At 41.0% G+C, this 23,825-nt stretch overlaps 1 protein-coding gene across 7 annotated transcripts in view; it reads right to left on the reverse strand.

The window, feature by feature from the left end:
- ABCA1 (ATP binding cassette subfamily A member 1) overlaps positions 1–21,277 on the reverse strand; it is a 102,252-nt gene extending 80,975 nt beyond the window's left edge. For 2 of the 7 annotated variants that reach the window (XM_071424716.1, XM_071424710.1), the window contains exon 1: positions 10,549–10,857. The gene's annotated coding sequence lies outside the window, so the exon portion shown is untranslated. Of the gene's footprint in view, positions 1–10,111; positions 10,191–10,548; positions 10,859–11,166; positions 11,316–13,109; positions 13,226–14,615; positions 14,810–17,472; positions 17,521–20,968 lie in introns of those variants that run through there. The other 5 variants (XM_071424711.1, XM_071424712.1, XM_071424713.1 and 2 more) reach the window with 5 other exon arrangements.
- Between the last annotated feature and the right edge of the window lie 2,548 nt (positions 21,278–23,825).

Consider the following 23,825-nt stretch of genomic DNA (forward strand, 5'->3'; position numbering starts at 1 on the left):
CTAGAGTCCCCCAGTGATCTGTATGCCCTCAGTGGAGAGCAGATCCCTCTCAGGACCGTGGATATGAAGGCAGGTCAGAAGGGCCTCACTCATGAACTGACATCCTGATTGTGCTGGTTTTGCATTAATTGATATTTGGGGAGGAGGGAAGAAGCCAGTCACGGGAGTGATTTTCTCAGAGAAGCTGCTCTTTCCTCTGTGCCCGACAAAAGCAATCAGTAGCTAGTTTTGACTACTGACACTTTGTTAAACCACTAGAAAGCTGAGCACGCCTCTGCGAACACAGACACTAAAGACGAACAAAGCCCGGGAAAAGCTCTCTTCCGGCTTCTGGAGGGAGATCTTGCCCCCTCGCAGCCCGCTGGCCGGCGGGGGAGGAAGGCCGCGGGGCCGGCCAGGGCAGGGCCATGCCACGCTGTGAACATCCTGTCCCCGCAGCGTGGGCATCCTGCGCCTGAGGCCAGAGGCGGCCCTGCGGCTGGAACTGAGCGCAGCAGGGGCCAGACACCAGCCATGCGGCCGACACAGCCCCAGTGCGGCCTGAAAATCCATCACCACGACTGCTTCATCCACGGCCCCGCAAGGATTGTGTGACCATCAGCAGGCCCTGAGCGAGATACTCAGTCTTTCAATGCATAAATGGGACTTAGACCTTCAATCCTCCCTCGAGTGAGAGAAAAGGACAGAGTCAAGACACACAGAGGAACAACATGAAGACACCAAGATCAATGAAGAAAGAGTCAAGTCCCAGATGGAAGGAGAATGAGGAGATGCCTTAAGTTCAGGCTGAAATCCTCTTGTAAGGCTATGGAGAAGAATATAATTGATACATCAGAGTCTTTTTCCCTATAACTCATTGAAAAGTATGGGGAGATGAAATGTTTGAAGATATGAGCACAGGCATCTATGCTAAAGCAAGCAGATGTTAAAGTAGCTGTGATCCCATGAGAAGTTTGAATAGAGAGAGAAGAGTGATGAAGACCCTCTGCCCCCAAGGAAAAAGAAGACCTCTGTTCCCAGAGATGATGATGATCTCAGAGATACATAAAGAGAACCTTTGCTCTTGAACAGCTCATCTTTAAAATAAGTTGGCCCACAAATGCAGCTGTGGAAAAGCTGTGAAAGATGGGAGGGATTTCATGATTGCAGATTCCTGGGTAGCTGCTATTCGTGGAAATTAAAAGCTACAAGAGAACTGTTTTTGTAGAAAAGTTTCCATGTTATGGCAAGAGAAATCCTCTCCCTAAGTGAACTGAAGAAAGACTCTAGAATTTTCTGTTCTAGAACAGAACTGACTTAGAAGTCCCAAGTTTTCTCTCTTTACATTGTACGTGACAAATTTTTGTCCTGCTGCTAGAGACCTAATTGGACATAAAATCCCCAGCAGGCAGTGGAAACAGTGAATAAAGAATCAAAAGTAATGTCCATTCTCTGACCTAAAGTCACACTAAGCTTGCAAAACACAAAGAAACAAAGCTGGCATCCCCATCACTAAAGATTCCAAGCAGTCAAAAAACTTATGACATCTACTGGAGCTCTAGGAAAGAGGTGAAACTGCCACCTGAACAATGACAATTTAATACAAATAACAGTGCCAATCTTTTAAAGTAATCTTTTAACCCAAAGAGCCTGAAATAGGTTGCAAAAGGTGCCATAAAAAGCATTAGCAGCACAGAGTTCAGTCAACTCACCTAAGGCCACAAGCAAGCAAAAGCAGAGATTAGAATGAAACCATCAGATCCCACACGTCCGTCTCCTGGCTTAAGCACTGTTGGAGTCTGTAGCAGACACCAACCAGTGCAGGATCAGCAGTGGAGGTGTGAGCTTTGGACCTATGGGCTCTTGCCTGGGACACAGGATCGTTATCACTGGAGGCACACAGACACTAAAAGCTGGTCTTTCATAATCTCCCCACAGAGGGCATTTCTTTCCCTTTTGCCAAATGCATAAGGGACACAAAGTTTTCTATTCCATCTAAAGAGCTCTTCAGTGAGGAGTGCTTTCCTCTTCAAAATCACCCAGGTCATGTCACAGAGCTTACACCAACTCCTTGTTCCTAGCAATGTGATTGGAGAGCTTCTGGGTCAGCAGAAAAGAATTTGATTAGGGTGACAAACAACAGTATTTTAGTGGTGGTTCTTGGCAAGATCTTCTACTGGTTTACTTCCCACACTGACTTGAGTTAGGTAGTAAACAGTCTTGTTCTCCAGTGCTTACTAATACTGAAGGCAACTGGTAAATGACTTTCAACATGGCCATCCAGCTGAATTTGTTTTCCCTCCTTGAGGAGCATGTAAAATTTGGTAAAACCAACTTTTAAAGGCTAATGCCAAAATATCAGAAAGCTGATGAAGCAGGCTCATGGATTACCTCTAGCAACCTGCCACCTCTGGTTTGAAGACACAGAGCCCTTATGGCAGCATGCATACCACCACAAAACACCAAATAAATAATTTCACATTGTTACTTAAGGAGGCTCCAACCTCACAGAATATTGATGACCATCAATGGAAAAGGACTTCTTTCAGCATAGGCCAACAATAAAATACTTGTTCAGAACCTGCTTGAACTGCTGCTATGAAAACAACTAGTGACAGAAGCCCAGTATTAGGTTCTACTGCACAAAGTACTACACAGAGAAGCCAGCCTGGATCCTGCTCTGAAATGACGAAGTCAACACAATGTCATGTCAGGAGCAGAAATCTAACTTCCCAACTCTTTAGGCAAAATGGCAAGGGGCTTCTAAAGTTATTTAGCCCCGGCATGAGAACTGAGCAAATAGGTATTTCATAAGTCAGTATATTATGTGCTGAGTTCTGAATGCTCCACTATGAACAGATGAGCAGATGATAATTTTGAAAGACCTGGCCCAAAATTAATACAATGAGCACTGATATTCATGGTCTTAAACTGTTCAGAGTATCTTAACTTGCCTCTCCTGTCAAAGCCAAACTCCTAGGATATATTTCTGAGACACTGGTGTGGGCCTATCCTTACCAATCAGAAAAAAAAAATCAAATGGGACACTTCAACACAGAGGAAAACACTAGCTTACAAACTGCTCCATAATAAATACTGGACTACATTTTTCAGAGTCCTCAGTGCCTCCTTAAACCATTTACGCATATGCACATTTTCAAAAATGACTGCTGCTTTACAACCTTCCCTTGTGACACAACATCCCAAGTAATTTTGAAAAACCTGTCACAAGTCAGCAATATCTGCCTACCAGAATGACCACAACAACTGGTTCTCATTACTTCTAGCATGCTTATAGAGGGCTCATTGATGAAAACAAGCACAACTCCAATGCAATGGAAGATGTCAAGTTTGCATGCACCATAGCTGGACTTACCCTAAGGAATGCACATGCAAAGGACTGTGGTATGCACTTAGGCAAGAGGATTGCTTAAGGGTCAAGTATAATACGCAAGATGAAATGCAGTCATCTATTTTACAAAAAAAAAAAAACAAAAAAACAACCAAAAAAAACCAGCTTCCACTAGAAGGTTGTGAAATATGTGAAGCATTTCAACTTCCAACATTACACTGAGTGTCCCCTACTTTGCCCGTGGAAGAAAAAAAAAAGGCAAGAACCTAGTCCATTCTTTGGCAAAAACAAACACAAAATGTGATTTGCTTTATCACGGCCAATGTCCAAAACTCCATAGTCCATATTAGCAGATGGGGGTTTTTTTTTGGCTCTCATAGAATGGCTCTTTTCTAGTGGAATGTAGAAATAATAGAACATCCTGCTAAAATAATAATTGCAACATTTGAGCTCAATTCATGTCATTAAGCTTTGATCTCTGAGTGAGTATAGTATCATCAGCACACAGTTTGCAAAAAGCTGTGCTACACATCCCCAGTCAATTTTCCAGCTTTTGACATATCCTGTTGAAGGACGATATAACTGCAACTAGGAAAAAGGGGTAAAGAATTTCACATTGCAAAAGGTACCTTTCCACTTGGCAGCAATCACAAAGGGGAGAAGGAAGACACAACCTCCCCAAGAAAGCAGCTTTTCCCAAATGAAATCCACATGCTCAAACAATGTTTGGAAACGCTTTCAACCACCACCCCTCCCGCAGAACATTCTGGTCACTGAATCAAACTAATCAGACAGATACCTGGTTTTAAAAAGTACACCACTGACTGGCACTCCATGATCCTACTGCAGTGCTACTGAAGCATCTGGCATATTTCTATCTTCTGCTAAGCAAAGTTATAAAGCCTTGTGGCCTTTATCATCACATTCATAAGGACTTTTTCGGAAAGGAGTGACTTCTCCTACATCTTGCTGTCTATCTTGGGACAAGACAAGGACACCAACAGTGTTCAGCACAAGATTAAACTGCAGTTTGAGTGTATGCCTACCCTGTAACATCAAAAGAAACTGTAGTGTTATTTTATTTTCCTCTCCATCTTTGCCATTTGGGAACATCATGCCATAAACCAGTGCATGTTTTCAGTAACAGAGCAGAACACAACATGGCTTATAGTGTAGAGAACATCACAGCGGTGCCTTTGAGATTCAGAGGCAAAAAGAATAAGATGTCAGTTAAACTTGATATTTACACAATTGCAATGATATCTGTGGCACAGCTATAAGTAACAGCAAACAAAACAAAAATATCCCTGAAATATGCAGAAAAACATCAGCCAAGAAAAAGCCTCTAGCACAATGAAAGGAAATGACACTGACGAAAGAAAGCAATAAACCGGCAAAGTCAGTATTTAGCAGCCATTGTGAGCTTGAGCAGAGCTGGAGTCTGTAAAGCCTACAATAAGGCCTCAGCTCCCACATAGCTACCATCCAGCTGTGCTAATATGGGAGATGGTAATCCACTAAAGTGATAAAGAGATGCCTAAGTACTTTTGAAATCAGTGAGTGTCAGAAGGCTCTATGAAGAGCAATGAATTTATGATCAACCTTGGCAACCCATATAGACTTCAATAATCACTTATCTCTAAAGTTATTCATAGAAGAATATGAAAATAGCTGGCACACATGATAAGGCAGCCCACATACCTGCTGAGTCAGGTGTGGCACAGGGCAGTAAGCTCAGAGCACTGCCAGAAATCATGTGAAAATCTTCCCGTTTTGGCTGATCGACAGAGCAAGTAGTTGTTACTCACACTTTCTACTCTTAAGCTCCAGCTGCTTCCCCTGCCACTGAAGCTTCAATCCTTAGGGTGAGCATGGCAGTGAAAGCCATGCAAAGCAGGCTAATATACACCTAATTCAACATCATGCCAGACATATGCAGGAAGGAAGGAAGGCAGAATCTGTGCAAGTCCTAAGCTCCACCTCACAATTCAGAAATATTTTCCAGAAGGAGCTCCATTAGTTTGCTCCTAAAGCTTCAAGGGACTAAACACAGCTGAAGAGCTGTCGTCAACTAAATTTCAACCAAATTACTCCAAACAGCAGGCAAGTGCAGAAGTAGAATAAAATGGAAAAAGCAATAAGCTTACAAGAGAGGGAGGTGAGCAAAAATAAATTTTGCAAGTTTTTTATGGATATAGGATTCAAAACATACATTTTTTACATTAAGTTTAGAATATCCTTAATAGTGTTGAGCAAGTTCCACTGGAGCCAAAGCACACTGCAACAGACCTTTTGCAATTATATCTGGTTTTATATATATGAACGTAATTGGGAGGATAGATGTAGAGACAAATATTAAGAGTACGTCACAAGAATGTGGAATGCAGCTCTGGGAGACATGGCTGACAATCAGAAGAATAACAAAAGTTATCTGGGAAAAATAAAATCTGTGAAGAAATATGAAAACTGATGGCAGACAGGTGATTGTATTAGTTTGCTAAAAGAAAAGACTGAGTCCAGATCTCTCCAAACACAGTAGAAAACCTCTTATTGCTTACTTTAGCATGAATATTTAAATATAGGTTTGAGAGAGATGGGAAGCAAAGCAGTAAGAATTGCTACTCTGATTTAATAGGGTAAAGAATCATTAAAATATCTAAATTACCTTAAAACAAGTAAATTTAATAAAAAGCATTTTTCCCATTGGCAGAATAAAAATACAAATGCAGGATCCATTCAATTAAGTTTATTAAATAAGAACATCACATTCAGAGGAAGAGTAGATTTTGAACTTTGGCTCCTGTACTAGCACTTGCTCGTTTCTTTTTTAGGCCCAAAAATTCAACTGTAAAAACAGGCATATCTCTAAAAACATTGGACTTAAACCCAGCTTGCTGGCACTAGCAACAGAGCCTGACATCTTCTAAAAAAGATGTGTTACCTGCTGAATATGAGAAAAAACGCTCTGACTTCTACCATAAAGAGTATAAACTTTGTAATGCTATTACTAGAACATAAGTGAAAGTAGATAAGAGGAAACAGTCAAGTCATCACAAGAAGGGCAGAGGTGCTGGGATCCAAGTTTTCCTGGTCCCTAACCTTGCTCTTGTCACCTACATCACCAAAACTGCTGCTCCAAGACCTTCCATGTGGCTTAATTTTGAGCTTTATCAATTTAACAAGTACTATGCTAATGAATTAGCTGCATGGCTTGCTCGCTCCCAAGAACAACCACCCATTTGGAAACAGACCAGTAAACTCCAAGTTGTTTCAGAGTCAAGTGAGTAGAGGGTTTTGGCCACCTCCACACAACCCTGCCTGCTATTTGCTAAAAAGGAAACCAGATCCCCAGAATGATCTCTGAACTGTGTGGTAAAAGGCTCAAACTTTGTTCTTTCACAGAGAGCAGCCTTGCTATCTAGCCCAAGCCAGAACAATCTTAGAAAGGCTCTTTGCTCTCCTTTTTCTCCAACTCCAATTGTTCTCTAACAAAGTCAGCACCACGCAAACCAATCCCATTGCATTAGGCAGAGCTCTGCTAAGCAACACTCCTCCAGAAAAATAGCAGAGGAAAAAGGTCAGCTTGTATGTGGATACTTAATGGCATTCAAACTGACATGCATTTTTATTACCTATGATCAAGCTTTTTTGCTAATAACCCACAAATAAAGATCTGAATGCTCCCATTTTTCCTACAGTGTTAGACTGTTGAGTCAGAAAAGCTGCATCAACAGTTTTCCATCCTACTCTGTCTCCCTCCTGGTCATTGAAGCAAGCAAAAATACTTTTTCTCCCAGTCAAAAATGCTAAAAAGACAGGACTAGCTTTGCTGCCAAGTATTTTAAAGAAAGGGAATAGGGTACTTTTGGTACTCCATTCAGTAGTTTTAGTCATAGTATTTCTTCTGAATTATCGGTATTACTTTTGTGTAATCAACACAAGCAAGACATGCAGTTACAGAATGAGACATTTTAACTTTTGGGTTTTTCTGTGGTCATCATATTTTAAACACTAGAAGCAGAGTCTTACCATGGTATTTTTTATCTATACTCTTAGTATCAGCAACTGCAGATGTGCATGTTCATCAACTACACTAAAAAAGTTTCTAGCACTCAGAATTCAAACCCTTAGATGGCATAAATATGAAATACTCTTAGAGAGAGTGAATTTCTTCTATGCCAGACCTGAAGAAAGCAGGCAGAGTCCCTAGCAGTCTCAGATAATCAAGGAAAATGGATCTTACACATAAAAATGTCTTTTACTAAACACAGTAAACCCTGACTCTAGCTCCTCTCACAGGAGTCATCAAGAATAACCAGCAAAAGAGAAGCATGATGATGTTTGGTCAGCCATGGCCTCTGGACTTATTTCAGGATTTGGTGTGTTGCCCAGCCTAGAAGACCTACATAAACACTGAGGGTGCCTGCTTCAAGGTTACTCAAACAAAGTGGTAGTTTGGGTCCCCCTCTGCTCCCTTCTGTCATCATCTTTGTGCTGGCACCAGTGCTCACAAAGCCATGAGAAGACTCTGAACACAGGATGCTGGGGTGAAAAAACAAACAAACAAACAAACAAAAAACCATCATGCAAAAAGAGGAGAGTTTTTTTCCAATTACTCACTCTGGGCTGGTGAACTCCAGTGCCTGCACAAAGGATGAAACAGACAGAGAGAGAAAAGAATAGGTAGACCAGGGGAAATGAAGCAGGTCCATTACTAGCTCACTAGCAACCTTCAATTACTCTGATTAAAATTCTGGAGAAACCACACCCTAAGAAGTACTGTGCCTGCATGGTGCAATGCACATAACAAACACTAGCAGAGCTGATCGTATTTGGCTACAGATGGATGAGTGCAGTACCAATCCTCCTCCTGCTCTGTCTTTGTGAGTCTAACTCTGCCAGATTAACTCAATGGTGAGAGAAAAGCCTTGCAGAAATGTGGGCAAGGGAAGAATTCCTTCCTGAAATGTGTGTATTACACTTGATTAACAGGTGAGAATGCTTCAACACAGAATCTGCATAGAACATCCCCTGTTACTTTGTTTAAATCACTAAGGCTTATTCCTGAATGATATATACCAAATCTGGTACCATATCAAGTAAGTCTCTGTGAGTAAGTCTCTCTCTCTTCACACCAATACCACCACACCATCACTGAGTGATGTCTGAGTTTGAAAAAAATTTAGCATTACAAAAAATGTTTGCTAGCAGCTGCCTATGGCACACTGATTTATAAATGTGCCTCAGCCTCTATGCCATTACGAAACTTTCAACATACTTGCTTGCACTGCTATGCGGCTCTATTCAGAGGAAATTTGGAAATAATATCCAAAAGATTATCATGACTCCTAGGAACACTAAAATCTTACATATAGCTGCACCCAAGGTGTTTATGTCATCTATCATATGGCAACAAGTCCTTCAGCAACAATTTACTGGGGGAAAGTTACTGTAAATAGTTTTGGGCTAGCTGCTGGATTATTACATTCTAATGACAAATTATAGCAAATTGTGATTTCTTGTAGCCCAGAGACCAGCTAGTAACCCCTTCAGAATACCTACAATGAGCTAAAAACCATGATATTTTATTATTTAATGCTAAATATTCCCAACAGGTTCAACTTAAATTTTACTATGCAACACTAGTGTTCGGTGCTGCCGAACTTATGGCCCCATCTTTTTGTTAAGGGTTGACTTCTAATTTTTACCATAATCAGCCCTACTAAACTATGATTATGAGAAACAATGTGCTTGGTATATCATGAGTAAAGGCATCAAGCTCCTGCCCATACCAGATATATAGACTGTGTCACCCTACTCACTCTTACATAAATTAAAATTCAAATGTGCACAATGAAGACCCACCAGCATAATTTTTATCTGTTGCATCAGTAAAACACTGCAGAGTCCCAGTTACTACCCATTTAGCTTAATATCCTACTGTGTCATCACGGAATCACGCACTGATTTGAGTGACAGGAAAGTTGTAAGCATATGTTGCCATTCTCACTTGTAAGGGAGTCAAGCTGTGCCACAAGCACCAAGCACAAAAAACATTTGCACTGAATGTTTACTACCATGACCCCCTTTCAAATCTGAGCAAGACTGCTCCATTACAATAGCCCTTCGACAGCAGGCTTGACCATCTGTTGTTAATGGAACATCCCCAAGACATAGCTCTTCTCGGCAATACAAGGACCAACTCATTTTCAAAGGTGAAAATAAATTTTAGTGCATTAATCCATAGCAGTAATTTTCAAAAACGTTCAACTCATTTTAGGCTTTAATCTAGAATATGTTTACACCCCTCTGGCTTCTCCGAGGTCTATTCCAACACACTTGAAATCAACTTTGAGCCTATTAGTATGTTTTTGTACAGCCTTTAAAATCTCCCAGGCCAACAGCCTGGGGGAAAGGAGACACTTCTGGTTAAAACTATGAAAAAGTAGGGTTTAATAAGGACTTTTAATTTAGAATCCGAGTATCTTTCCAGACATGTTTTAAGCATCTGGGCTGCTGTGCAGCTCGTCTTTTGTAACAGCAGCCTGATGATATGTTGCAGTGTAGCACTCCAGACTTCACAACAGTCTGGCAGGCAGCAGCACAATTTGTTGCATACAACTGAGCCTCCTGCCCATCACAAAGGCAGCCACATCGATTTTTTATTTTTACACTCCCCTCCATCTCAAGGCCCTCCCCTTATCCCACCCCCCCCGACTTTACAGGATTCACGTAGGAGTAAAGGGAATGAAAACCCTCCCGTTATCTTCTAGCACCCACCGGGGCCAGGAGAGGCAGCGGTAAGGTGAGCCACCCTCCGTGAGCGCTGCCAAGTCAGAGTCGCCTCGCTCAGGATAAGCTAAAATAAAATAACTGTTTTTTAAAACATAAGCACACACAACCACGCCCCTCACACACACACACACAAACACTATCAGCCCCTCTCCGATGCACCGCTACGCCGTAAACCATCCTCCGAGCCGCGCTGCCGACAGGCTCGGCACATTGAGTGGCACCACGTCGGAAGACAAAGATTCCAAAGCAGTAAGAAAATAAACAGACAACCCCCCCAAGACAATAATAAAGCACACACCCCCCTCACCCCCACTCATTTGCGTTTTCTCTCTAGCTTTGTGCCGCCCGTTCCAGGCGGAGCGGGTACAAGTGGGAAGCCTCCCCGACAGCTGCCCGGGACGCGTCCCCCCGCCCCCGCCTACCTCCCCGGCCGGCAGCCGCCGTCGGTCCCGAGGGGAGCCACCGCCTGCTCCGCGCCGCGATCCCCTCCGGCTCCACTCCCGGCCCCGACGCCGGCCCCGCTGCCGCTACCGGGCGCCCCCGCCCCGCAGGGCCTTTTATAGGGCGGCGCGGAGCTGCCCTCGGCGGGCTAGCCCGCCCCTTCCACGGCCGGGGCCGCCCAGCACACTGCTTCTCCCCTCCCTCCGGGGTCTTCTCGCGTCGCCTTTTCTCTTTTCTGTTTGCTCTTTCCTTTCTTCTTTTTCTTCTCTCCTGTCCTCCCCGCCCCCCCCCCCCCCTTTTTTTTTCTTTTCCTTCGGCAGCGGCTGCTGTTGGGAGGGTGGGGAGTGCGCGGCGATTTGCATGTGGGCGTGCACAGTGCAGCCAAAAACAAACTGCGAGCATGGGTATGTCCGCCCCGGCGCCGTGCAGCGGGACGGCGCTCCGTGAGCTACCCGCACTCGCTGCTTTTTGTGAAACTCGCTCACCCAGGTGCGTCGAGAAGCATCCCAGCGCCTCGCCTTGCCTCCCGCGCCGGCCCCCCGGGCGTCTCTTCCCGGGGTCTGTGGGAAGAAAGAGCAGAAACCCGGGCACGGAGTTACCTGTGAAGTGAGTGTGCTCCAGCCTCCCACGTCTCCAGGCTTGCACCGGTTCCCGCATCTCCTGAGCCAGTACAAACTGGGCACAGATCCGTCCTCAGCTGTACAGCTGTGGAGGTACTCAGTGTACCAAGAGTGTTGGCCTGAAAGGAATCAATCAATGATAAACAGCTTCAACAGGACCAGACGCCCTGTACTCCTCGTGACTTACGGCAATAAAAAGGCAAGAAACTGTGAAAGGTAACACTTGGATAGATAGGCACAAATGTGGATGAATCCAGTTGTGTCAGTTTATGGAGAAATTTACAACTATTCACAAACTTTATAAAAACAGCTCTCAAATTATTTTTAACAGTTCACAGTGAGCAAGCTGAGCTGCTCCAAATACAAAATCTGTGGATAGTGATAGTGTGTTTTGTTTACCAGAATAATGTCCTGGTCTTAGCAATATTGTCTGGTTGCTGAAGGTGTCCTCCAACATGAAGTCCTCCCATAGAAACCACCCATCATGCAAGCCCTTCCAAATTTTTTGCTTGTTACATATCAGGAGCCCTGATAGAATCATGCAGTGCAATTTGTGAAAGTATAGCAGTGCATTTTCAAGGCATAAAATGCTCTGTGAATGAAAACAAGTAATGCACAAAAGGCAGGCAACTCTAAATTATGATTCCCTCTACAGACATAATGCACTGCCATTTCTTTTCTGCAGTGAAGTGGTTGATGTTTTCGTTCATGCTGTTAATGCTTTGCCTTATTGTGAGCAATCTGGATGACACATGGTTACTGAGGGAACCGTATCTTCAGGTTTCCTGGCTTTTATTTCCATGCTCAGACTACCAGCATGGTGTTTTTTTCAAGTGGCACAGAAATACAAATACCTGAAAGCAAATTCCAGAGAGCTCAGACAGATTGTAATCTGACATAATGCACTGGAGTATCATAGATAGCAGTGAATATTCAAATTAATAATGCAGACCCTTCTACACTGAATAAAAATGACACATTCATTTTCACTGTGACCCTAGCTCCTTCCTCAGTACCTGTGTGTCAACATCTCACAATTGGGCTAAGGGCAGGACAAAATAAAAAATTTCCTGATTCTGACCATGGTTTCCCCAGTGTAACTGCTACATAATGTCACTGACTTCAACAGATTCATTCTGTTTGTACCTTCATCTGGTGATAAAACTGAAATAAAAACAAGGACTTTATTTAGTGTATAAATGCAGCTGTGTGTTTTTCACCATATGCTAGAGCTTTGCATTTTACACATTTCCAAACATTGCTGGATTGTAATTTTAAATTCTAAAACAAAGAATTTCTGCATGGTTAGTCAGAACACAGGGAGAAAAAGCATATTTCGTTTACAATCAACAAAGCGTTATGCCTCATCTCACATAACAAGGAGTTTAAAAGATAGGTTATATTGGATGGAATTTTTTAAAGAATTAGTGATTTAACTTCAGTGGAAATAGGTCTGTCAATACTGAAGAGCTACTGAATTGCTCTGCTACTGGTGTCTATTTAAACCTAGATTCCTCTAAGGAAAGTGTGAATTCCCAAAATTCTGGGAGTTGGTGCCAACAGTTAAAACATTTGAACAACATTTTCCAATAAGATAGCTAATATACAGCTGTTTATGAAAAGTGAACTTTATAAAGCTGTTTATAAAATTCACTTTATGAGAAGTGAACAGAGCATTTGATTTATTTTGTTCTGTTAAAATACCTGTAGGATGGTGGAAAATCCTTGTGCACCATTGGATATAATTTCCCCAGTTTTACTTCCCCTTGTGGCATGGCAGTGATGTGAGGTCAGTGGGGGACAAGCAGTGGCAAACGGTACAAGAAGGATGACAGGGGAAGGGCCACTGTTAGATCCAATGAGTAGGCTGTTCAAAGTCAATAGCCACATTGCAAATAGTTTCTAAGAATAACTATTCTTACATTTGAGTAGTTTGAGATCTCAGGGCAGATGAGCCCATGTGACTCCTATAGATTTCTTGAAGACATTTGTACCTCCCAACTCTTTCATGCACAGCAAATATTCTGGCTTCTGTCTCCTGTGGAAGGTATGATAGGCTTTTGCAGATAAAGCAGTCTTATGTGGGACTTCCTGCTTAATTTAATTCATTGATGGCTAACACAAAATTTCAACTACTGATTCAGATACAGAGAGGAAAAAGGCAGACATAAGCACTTAGGGAAAGACCTTTCTCCTTCCTTCCCAAGCTCAAGTTAAGCACCTCTCCTACCCCTTTCTGGTCTCGACTTTCTGGTCTCGACATCCCTTGCTTTCAATAGGTGTTAAAATCAGTCCCTTTGCCCCAATTCTTTCTGTCAGGCAGTGGGCAAGCTGGACAGTTGGGGTCAGTGTGTAATGGTTCTTTTTGCTGTTGCTTGCTTCTTACTAATTTTCCTCCACTGCTTCTTGCCTTACTATTCCACTGTTTCACAGTGTGCTACAGTTCCCCACAGGATGTCCCTTCTTTGGCATGGTGCAGCTCTGTCCAAGTCTGTGTCTCTTCCTTCCATGTGTCTCCTCCACTTTGTCCATCTCACAAATATAACATTTTCTCCAGTGTCTCCTGTCCTAGGGGCTGCTCTTTTTTTAAAATATGTTTAAGCATATTTAAAAGCATTTTCTGTTTAAGCAGAAATACCATGTGCTGCTTTTACCTAGCTGAGGTTTTGGCTTGCCGTGGGTTGTTTTCATCCCTTTCAAAATGGCTGACAGCTACTGTAACTGGCACAGAGGAGTTCATGGCCTCTTCCCTTGCAGCTTCCAATACTAAAGGCCTGCCAGTTATGCCCAATATGCAATTCACATGACATGCACTCTCAGATAAGACCTGATCCTTTGTCTTTTTCCAAAAGCTAGTTCTCTCCTTCAACCCATTCTCTCATTACATTGGCTTTGAACAAGCAGCCCCCAGTAGGGTCCAAGGCTGGGTGGACGGGAGGGCTGCAAACTGGCAAAGTTAGCTGCACCAGTTACTGAGAGGTCAGAGGACATGAAAATTGCTGTTCATGGAAAAGACATTATTAAGTGGAATGAAGGGGTGGAACTGAAAATAGGAAAACGCTGTGTTCTCACAGGAGGAAGTGAGGAGGAAGTTGTTTCTTTGTACTTGTAACTTCTACAAGGCAAAACACAACATTGTTAACTCTGAAAGATTGATGTTTCCTAATGTCAGGATACTACAGAAGACTGTGGGCTTAGACAAGCACACCAAGAAATGTCTTGTTATAAACCAAAGGTTTCTATGATAGGTTTCAGCAATAAAGAAAGCCACAGTTTATTAGTTGTCAGCTCATAAGATATTTCATCTGGAAAACCAAGTTCTTTTTAGCCCTGGATGATCTAGTTTGGACTAAATTAAAGAAGCAGAAAAGACAGCAGATCAGCAATATTTCCATTTTAAAAAATTACTTTTAAAGAAGTTTGCTCACTTCTTTTTTTAACTTGGCATTCTTGTTGCAGAAATATAACTTCAGGATTCCCCACTCTTATCTTGGGACACACTGAAGATTATTCTGTATTTTAAGCATCTGTTCTGTCTTGCTTTACTTGCCCTTGATTTGAAATATCTGAGTCACAGGATGGTGACAGCTTATGTAAGGTCTTCTTGGAAAGAACCTCCTAACTTTTAGAAAGAAGTAATTACATTGTTATTATTTTATAGCAATCTAGGCTGTGCCTGAACATCCTAGCTTCAATTTATTGTTGGTTGCTCCAGCCTGGTTTACAGCCCAGTGAGTACAAGTGGCTACAACATGCTGTTTACTGCAACCTTCCACGTACACTTCTCTTCCCTTCCTATTTACAGAAGAAAGTAGGTAAGAAACTTGCTGTTTAGTTATTGCACCTGCAAAGAAACAGAAGGTTTAAGTACATCCTTTGCTGTTCCTGCAGTGGGGAAGCTTTGAAGTGCTTATCTGTGCCATGCAAAGAAGTGAATCTGGGAAGTTCCTGCCTCCCAATCAAAGAATAGTGCAGGCCTGTCCCAGTGCCTGACAGGGACAAAAGAGCTTGTGCTCATCCTCTCCATCTTTCAAGATAAACATAGGCTTCAAATTGACAGCACTCATTAATAAGATGGTTCTAAGCCCTTTAAATATAAATATATTGTAGCTCAGATATGAGCAAGCCACAGTTTAAGCAGTTACTAGAAACATTTCTTAATGTTATCTTGTGTTTAAGAAAGGTGATTTAAAAGCAATTTCTCATGTGGGTTAGTTTCCAGATGACTGGTGTTGCTTTAAGAGAGACCATCATTACAAGCATTGCTTTGTAATTTGTCACAAACATTTAACATTAATAGGAGTAAAATTACATCTGCAGTTAGCTATATAAATAGTGTGAAACTCACTGTTAACAAAATTACTGCTTTTTAGATGTAAAATATACATGCAACTAAATACTTAGGTGGTAAAAATTCCTTGACTTTGACAGAAATAAACTGATTTTCCCACCCATGGACCTAACATATGATTTGAGGAGCAAGGAAAATATGTAGAGTGGCCAATTAAAATACTGGAAGTTTTTATTAGGTAGCAATTTTAATTCAATATGAAGTTTCTGGTCTTTCAGATTCTCCAGGTGTATACTTCATAATGGCATGCAAGCATGAAAGTATTTTTAACATTTCACCCTTCCTCTGTGCAATTCTTATCTTCTAAAACTTAGCCCAAAATAGGACTCCTGTGGAAATATTTCAGTGTGCATTACGTATGCATTGCCAGACAGAGATATGGGGATATGGTGGCCTGTGTGAGCCAGGGTTTCTATGCCAGCTATGGGACTGAATGGATAGCTATGCAGAATGTTAACATTCAGTGTGAAATGCTTCAAAAATTCTGCATTTTATCTCCCATTATAAATTTATGTGCTAATAAAATCACCAGTGCATGGAACAAGGAAGAAAAAATTAATCACAAAACAAAAATGAAGCCTAGTAGATATAGAACATAATCAAATGCAAAGAAAGCCAAATAAAAGGATGCAATATGTTTTCATCCAACCTCAGTTTAGGTACTGATGGTTGAATCTTCATGGATCATCCAGGATATAAACTTCATCAAATTAAGCCCCTAAGATGTAAGTTAAAATGGTCAATTACCAAAACTTCTTTGAGGTCAGCCAAATGTAATGCCACATCAGCTGCATTACTTGAGTTTCTTAAACCTAAACCATTAAAAAAAATCTCAAAAATTGCCCGTTTAATATCCTTCATCAGTTGTTATGGAACTCAATGCAACTTTTTCCTGATAATGACTCCCACACTGAGTTTGTTACTACAAAAGTTTCAGCCTATTGTATAAACAGCATAGATTTGAGTAGCCCAATTAAGCCAGCGGAGATATGCACCTGGGATTTTGATTGCAGGTGCTGGTTGTAGACTTAAATGGAGATAAAATTAGTCCCTGATTAACAAAACTTCTTTTACCCACAGCTTTTGAGCTGCAGGCAACAACATTCAGTGCAAATCTTAGTAGGAAGGGGATAAGTTTTAGGAAGTGATGTTTCTCCTTCACTAGATAATGACTTTCCAGAAGGGAAGAAAATGCACCATCATTTTCAAAATCAAAACCAGCCTGTGAACCAGAAGGAAAGACAGGACGGAACTAGTCTGTAAGCGTACTGCTTGCTTCAGCACCAGCATGACCAGAGGCCATAAGGAAAAGTGTGCTGTCCCTCACCTCTGGTCATAAAAGTTACACTCAGAGCAAGCCATCCTCAGGCACTGGAAGGTTTTTACCTAGTCTTGCTGCAATACACAGGCCAATGAGCCTCATGGCCTCTACAAAAGGAAAGCTGTGCTTTTAGGCTCTCCAGCAGCTTCCCCAGCTCACATTGTATCCCTCTTGGGGCTGGAAGAGTGCCTCAGCACTCTTCTGAGATTCTGACAGCATCTCACACACTTGCAGAATGAGTCGGGTTGGAAGGCCCCACTGGATGTCATCTAGTCTTACCTCCCTTGCCCCAGCAGGGTCCCCTCAAGCCTGTCATTCAGAAATGTCTGCAGATGACTTCTGAATGCCACGACTAAAGGACTCTGCACCTTCTCTGTACAACCTGTGCCTGTGTTTAAAAGAAGGGAGGATAAAGGCCTCTTGTCTAGCATAAACTACAGTGCCTTCAAAGAAGGAGTTACCCTTTCTTGCTGTTGGCAAAACCATATCCTCCTCCCATCTCCTTGCCCCTACTGAGCTCATGAGTACTCTGCATTACTGAGCTTTTCTGAGTCCATTTTTACAAGCAAGGATTTGCTTTCCAGGAGGCAAGAAACACCCCCTTTATACTTACTTTTAACAGAGAAAGGACTGAGGTTTTGTCTCTGTTCTCTTTATACACCTGGAGAAACATGGTCAGAAAGTGAGCCTTAGGAGTGTTACTTCAAATCTTGAGTTTCCTCAAGCATCAAGAATAACCCATAATGCAGAATGAAGGATCTCTATTCAAACCCAAATTTTTTCCAGAGCTACTTAGAACTGCCAGTCAAATTCCACACTTACAGGCCTTCAGTCTGCTCTGTAGAGCCTAATTTCTTTTCCTCTTGATTGCCTTTCCAACTTGATTGCCCAGATTGGGGTTTGCTTGGCACTGTTGTCCTACATAAAAAATCAGGCAGCTTTTGAATTCGGCCAGCTGTTACATTTTGGCCCATTGAAATATCTGCACTTTCTGAATATTTCCAGCATTTTTATTAAGGCAGTCAGTTTGATATCTCCATTTTTTAGTTGCTTGCAGGCATCTGGTGCTGGATCTTGGGTGTAGATAACTTGCTCTGGAGACACAGTCCTGTTCTTGGCTTCAGAATGAGCCAGTATCTACTTCTGCTCATTTTGTCATTATACGAAGAACAGGTATCTCTCTCTGTGTCTGTTAACTATTGCTCTAGCATCTTCAGCAAAAGGACAAAGTCGAATTTAATCTTCCCTAATGCACCCTCACCCCTCCCATCCATTACTGTGGCATCTCATGAGGTAGTTGGAGAGACTAATGCTCTTGCTGCCTTTAATCTGTTCCCAATGTTGTTACCAGAGTCTATGCTGCCACTATCAACAAGTTATCAACAAACTTCCAGAGGATTCAATGGACTCACCATCTATCATGGCTTTCCACAGAGGCGCCAGTGCCTAAGCTATATCCTTTACATTCTTGGTCAATTTCCCTCTTTATACCATGATGTGCCCAAGTTAAATACTGCCTTGTGATTGTCCAGCATCCCAACTCACTGACTTAAATATCCAGATCCTGCCCCTCCTTTGGAAGAAAGATATTCTTTCTGTTTCTCTCCATCTTAGAAGACCTCCTTCTCACTTTGGTGCTTCTGCTTCAGCATATTCTCACCTGCCCCTGTTTGGAGAACGACAAAGCAATCAACCTCCATTTCCCTGTCCTCATGTCTTTATGCAGTCATTCTCTCCTGCTGCACATGCTCCTGGGCATGCTAGATGGACCTTCCACAAAGAGTAATAATTCTGGGGTTTCTTATTTCTCCTGTTAGCTGTTTCCTCCATTCTTAAGCATCAGAGTATCATTCATAATCGTACAAGATTTAGCTATCTTTACTGACTCTACTACCATAAAAGGGGAAAAAAAAAATCTGATCTTTTTTTCCCCCCAAGTCAGGATCTACTAGATCAGGGCTCTTCCAGGCAGCCATTAAAATATTTTCTTTTTCTTGAGAAAAGCAATGTCTTCACCATTATCCTCATCAGAATTACAGAGCAATGAGATACATGTCCATTTTTCTTGATAGCTGTAAAAACTTGTTCACTTTCTTATTGCACATTCAGGGAAGAATTTTATTACAATTGCTGTATTCTGTGATGTCTGTCCAGGCTGCTTCCTGAGCTGCTCAGCAGTATTGACATTTATATCTTTCTAAAATTGTTTATGATCAGGGACAACTTTTTTGACTAAGATTTCCAGGACTTCTCTTTAGTGGTGGATAATCTACTGAATCAGTGTATCCTGCCAGGAAGAAATCTGCAGTGAAAATGATTCCTAGCAATCAGCCCAAACCTATTAGTGTTCAAAAGAGATATATAAAGGAATGGAAGGAATGAGAAAACTCAGTATATGATATTAAAAGCAGGGGATGCACACCGTACAGAAAGATGCAATACAGGTTTTATTTGTATGGTATCATATAAAGCTCTCCCAAGATTAGTTATTTAGTTAAGGATAAACATGCATTCTAGGTTTTGGCATCTTTTACTTTATTTAAATTTATATATTTATTTTGGCATCTTTTACTTTGTTTAAATTTATATATTTAAATATTTATTAAAATTAATTAAATATTACCAGGACAAATTTTTGGAATCCATGTGCCACTAACACTGTGACTTCATAAGAAGCTATGATCAAGGAAACTATATATGAAACCTATACAATCTAATTTCTGTAAAAACATCTTTTTATATTAGTGCCCTTAAAGCTTTGTCATATGTTGTGCTAATCTTAGAGAGATGTGGAGTTAATATAGCTCTGTATAGCTTTAAATATAACTTAAATATTAACCATATTTAAGACATGGTTGCAATCACTTTTAGAAATTCATTAGTTTGACTTAATGCCTTTTCCATTCCTGCAGGATTCTTTTCCCTGCAGAGTATATATACTCTTCTGATTAAATGGGTGTTACTTCAGTAGTTTAACTTCAAATACAGATGTTTTTCATAGAGTATCTTTCATGTTGAATCAGGCCCAAGTGGTTATTATTAATTTTCTTTTCCCCATTCAATTACCACTTTTTTGGTCATAAAAAGACAAGAAGCTATGTGGATTCTTGTTAAAATACAGAAGGGTTCCTGTTAAAATACAGAAGGGTTCTCATTTGCAATAAGTGTTTATCATCCACAAATTTCTTCTACAGAAGTTTAGACTCTTCTTTAGATTCAACCTGCTACTCATTGGGCTAAATATGTTTCTCTCAGGATAGAAAGATTCTATGTCATTTACCTGCATGTTTTGCAGTCCCTTTAGCACATAAAGGTAAAGCAGTTCACTAACTCTGAAAAGTAAATTAAGGCTGGATTTTAAATGCTGCCAAGTGATTTTAGTCCTCAATTAAGTGCTTGTCCAAATTTGTGCCACTTCAAAAAATCCATTCAGAGTTACAGGGTCAGAATTTCACTCTTGATCTCCAAGACCGCTTTGGAAATGTTTGAGTCTGGACATTCAGGTTTCATTTGCCTATGTTGTTTTCAGTTCCAGTTAAAGATTTTATGAGCCTCTCACAGATGAGTACCTTTGAAGCGACCAAAAATCACTAGAATTTCTTTGGGACACTCTAGAGTTACAGCTCTGGAGCCACAATGTCTCACCTTCTTTTGTCTTCTACACACTGTACTCAATGATTGGGGTTCTGTTCAAAGGTAATATTAATGATCCATATTAATGAACACATATTTATATGTGTTCCAGTATATTCATTATTATGAATAACTCTCTGATAGCAGAAAGCTTATGCAATATTCTTCCCTGTGCAATTACAGTTTAGACATAAAAGCTCGTAACGCTGCATAATAATACTGTGCCCTGAATAGATTCCTGTATATAACATCAGATATTATTACCTTATATACAATGTGATTTGTAGGGTATTACAGCTGGGAAATTTCAGGCTGCATGGATAGAACAAAGGTTGCAGAAATAACTGAGGACAGGTTTTGCTGCCCCCCCGAACTAGCATCTAAAGATGGAAGATGGGTGTTCCAGCAAAGTAAGAGTGAGAAAAAATGAAGAATGAAAATCTGCTGTTTATAGAATAATAAAAAAAAGTTCTTACCCTAAACTCAGGTATAAAAGGACTCCATCTTCTCCACCTTCTTTGTTCTTTCCTTCCACTGCCCTTGCTGCCATGGTTTCAATGGAATTTAAAACAAACAAGAAAATCTAGGAAGAGCTAGAAAGAACATGAGACAGCAAATGGGAAACACATTAAGAAGCAAAACTCTTCATTTTTTATCAGCTGCAGATCACAGCTTTTAGAGAATAATTGCCGATGTTTTTTATCAGTTCTGTCAAATTAGCTTGTTCTTCATTAGCTTGTTGCATGTGGGCACATAGAAACAGTAGTGATTGGTGGATGCAGTGTGACCCTGCCTACCCAAGAAAAACCTCCTTCTAGAGGAAAAAAAAAAAAAAAGATTTTTTTTTTTTCCAAGGGTTTCTTTGGGTCATTTTCCAAAGAGAACTGAGCATCCTCTATGCATTCAGCAGCTTAGCTACTTTGGCCCTAGAACAGGGGTGTCCCTGAAGGTTACAGCTGAATTATAGCCCTTCTTATAGACTGCCACTGTGAAAAATGGACTGCAACCTACCACAGAATGACAGTAAGATGCAGAAATCCATCTTGGCTTACACTATTACCTTTGTTTTGGTGTAGCTTTAATTCCCTCAGTCAACCCATGACAATTATTCACCATTGTGCTCTGAGGCTAACTATTCTATTAGGAAAAGTTTATGTTTAGTTGATCCTACTTTGTAAAAACAAGGTGGAAAAAATGACTTCTTAAGGGATCTTCCCACCCCGTCTCTCCATGTTACAATTCCTGCAAAGGAAGAGAGCATAACTATAAAGTACACCTGCACACTGCTATATCACAATCACACTCAGCTACATACACTGCCACAAGGGAGCTGGAGGAGGTGTCAAACCAAGTATGGCATCATGGTTGGATGCCCTGTTCTCACAGGAAAATATACAGTAAAAAAATCCACCTATGCTGTAACTGCTTGGAGGGGGACCAGCAGTCAGGAGTTTTGTGTCAGCTCCTCCTTTTGCACAGTATCTACAACCTTGGGAATGTCAGAGTAATGCCTACTGCTTACTGTCACTGTTATCAAAGCTTTATGCATGCCACTGTGTTTCAGGTTAAAATTTTCCAGCAGTACAGGATTTACTGGCTCCCCCACCAAGTAGAACTGATTCTGGAGACTTGAATGATCCAGTGCTGTACATAGATGCTCTCCCTGTTTTGATAGTTGACTTGCCATGCACAAAAAAAAAACAATTTGATGTATGGAATTAATCTATTTGGTATTAGCAAGCAATAGAAGTTAAACATACCTCTATGTCAATTCAGTTCCACATTTCTTGGCCACTTACAATTCTAGAGAATATTCTCACTGACCAGTTTGATGGCATGTGTCTAAGATTTGAGAACATGTGATCTTGGATGCCTAAATTGTTCACTGAGGAAAGCTGGTGAAGAAAAAGTAAGGCTGCTTTTATGAAAAAAGCAACTGACTCTAAGATGAGTTCACTTTGTTAGAGCATGGTGCAGTGGTAATAATAAAAAGATTTGTGGGTCCAATCCCCATATGGGCCATTTACTAAGAATAGTTGGACTTGATGATCCTTGTGGGTCCCTTCCCTTCCAGCTCAGAATCTTCTGTGAAGCAAACTCTAGTTTTTAATCTGTGCCTTCAAATATCAATAGTAACATACATTGCACTAAACTACATATTCCCTTACACATTCTGAGTTATCACAATTGCATGAATATCCTGCATACACTTATTTTACCTATGCTTTACTGAGAATCTCAAAACCCTGGTTATTCCAGCTTTTTGTTCCTAGGACTGATGTGCAGACATCCTGTTTTTGTATTTGCATCTTTTCACTTAGAGTCCCTGGCACCTCCTAAGTGGATGGAAGCTGCCGGCAGTTAAGCTCAGTTACATGCTGTTTGTATTCTGTGGAGTTTTGGCAGCAGTGGTACAGAGCAGATGGCAGGCTTTTCTCCTTTCTTTAAGATGCACCGACCGCTTGGACCTGTGGATGGCCATGAAACAGAGGCTGAGTGCAACTAGTATAGGAGAGGGGGGCTGCAAAGCAACACAAAAGTGACCCAACTTCTGACACTTCACAAATCACTGTCACTCACCTCTGAGTCAAGTTCCTCCCTGCTGCTCTGGATAAGAGAAGTGATTCTGTGATTTCGGTGGAGACTAGCTACAGACAAAGTCAACTTTTGCTCAGCTCTGTATAAACACAAACAAATGACAGGACAAAAATCAGCCTTTATCTTTCCTACAAAATGAAGTTCAAGTTCATTTGCTAAACCACTGGTAAACTTTGTATAAGCCTTTCATATATTCATGCATTGAAATGACAGTATTTTCTTCTAATAGGATGTAACTGTTTCATCAGCTCCAACACTACTATATGGGTCTGCATTAGAGAACCTGGGCCTCACATACATGTATTAAAGGGAAAACCTTTTCAAACTTTTCTGTCAAACCAATCTAAGTGAAAATCTTCTTCTGCCACATAAAAATGCCATACAAATGCCATCCTGCATGCTATGCCTGCAGGACAATATTAGCTATGATTAGTAATTAATCTCTCATAGCAAAGTTTGTGCTTCTAAAATTTTCACAAGCTTAATTAATTATTCACGTGTTTAATGAGCCTTAAATGGATGACTCCTCATCTTTGGTTGGTGTTATTGCAACTATTCAAATTACCTGGAGCACCCTGTTTTATCTCTTCTTTCTTTGACAAGACTGGTTTCTAAACCATCAAATCAATATTTGTCTTGAAGAAAAATGTAGTACCAAAGGAAATATCAACAAGCTTCCATGTGAACAGAGAGAGAATAACTAATGTGAATCATTGTTTAAGCCAGCTCAGCCCT

Source organism: Agelaius tricolor, unplaced genomic scaffold (genome assembly GCF_023055355.1).
Source record: "Agelaius tricolor isolate 1412-34295 unplaced genomic scaffold, bAgeTri1.0.p SCAF_4, whole genome shotgun sequence".
Classification (NCBI taxonomy): domain Eukaryota; kingdom Metazoa; phylum Chordata; class Aves; order Passeriformes; family Icteridae; genus Agelaius; species Agelaius tricolor.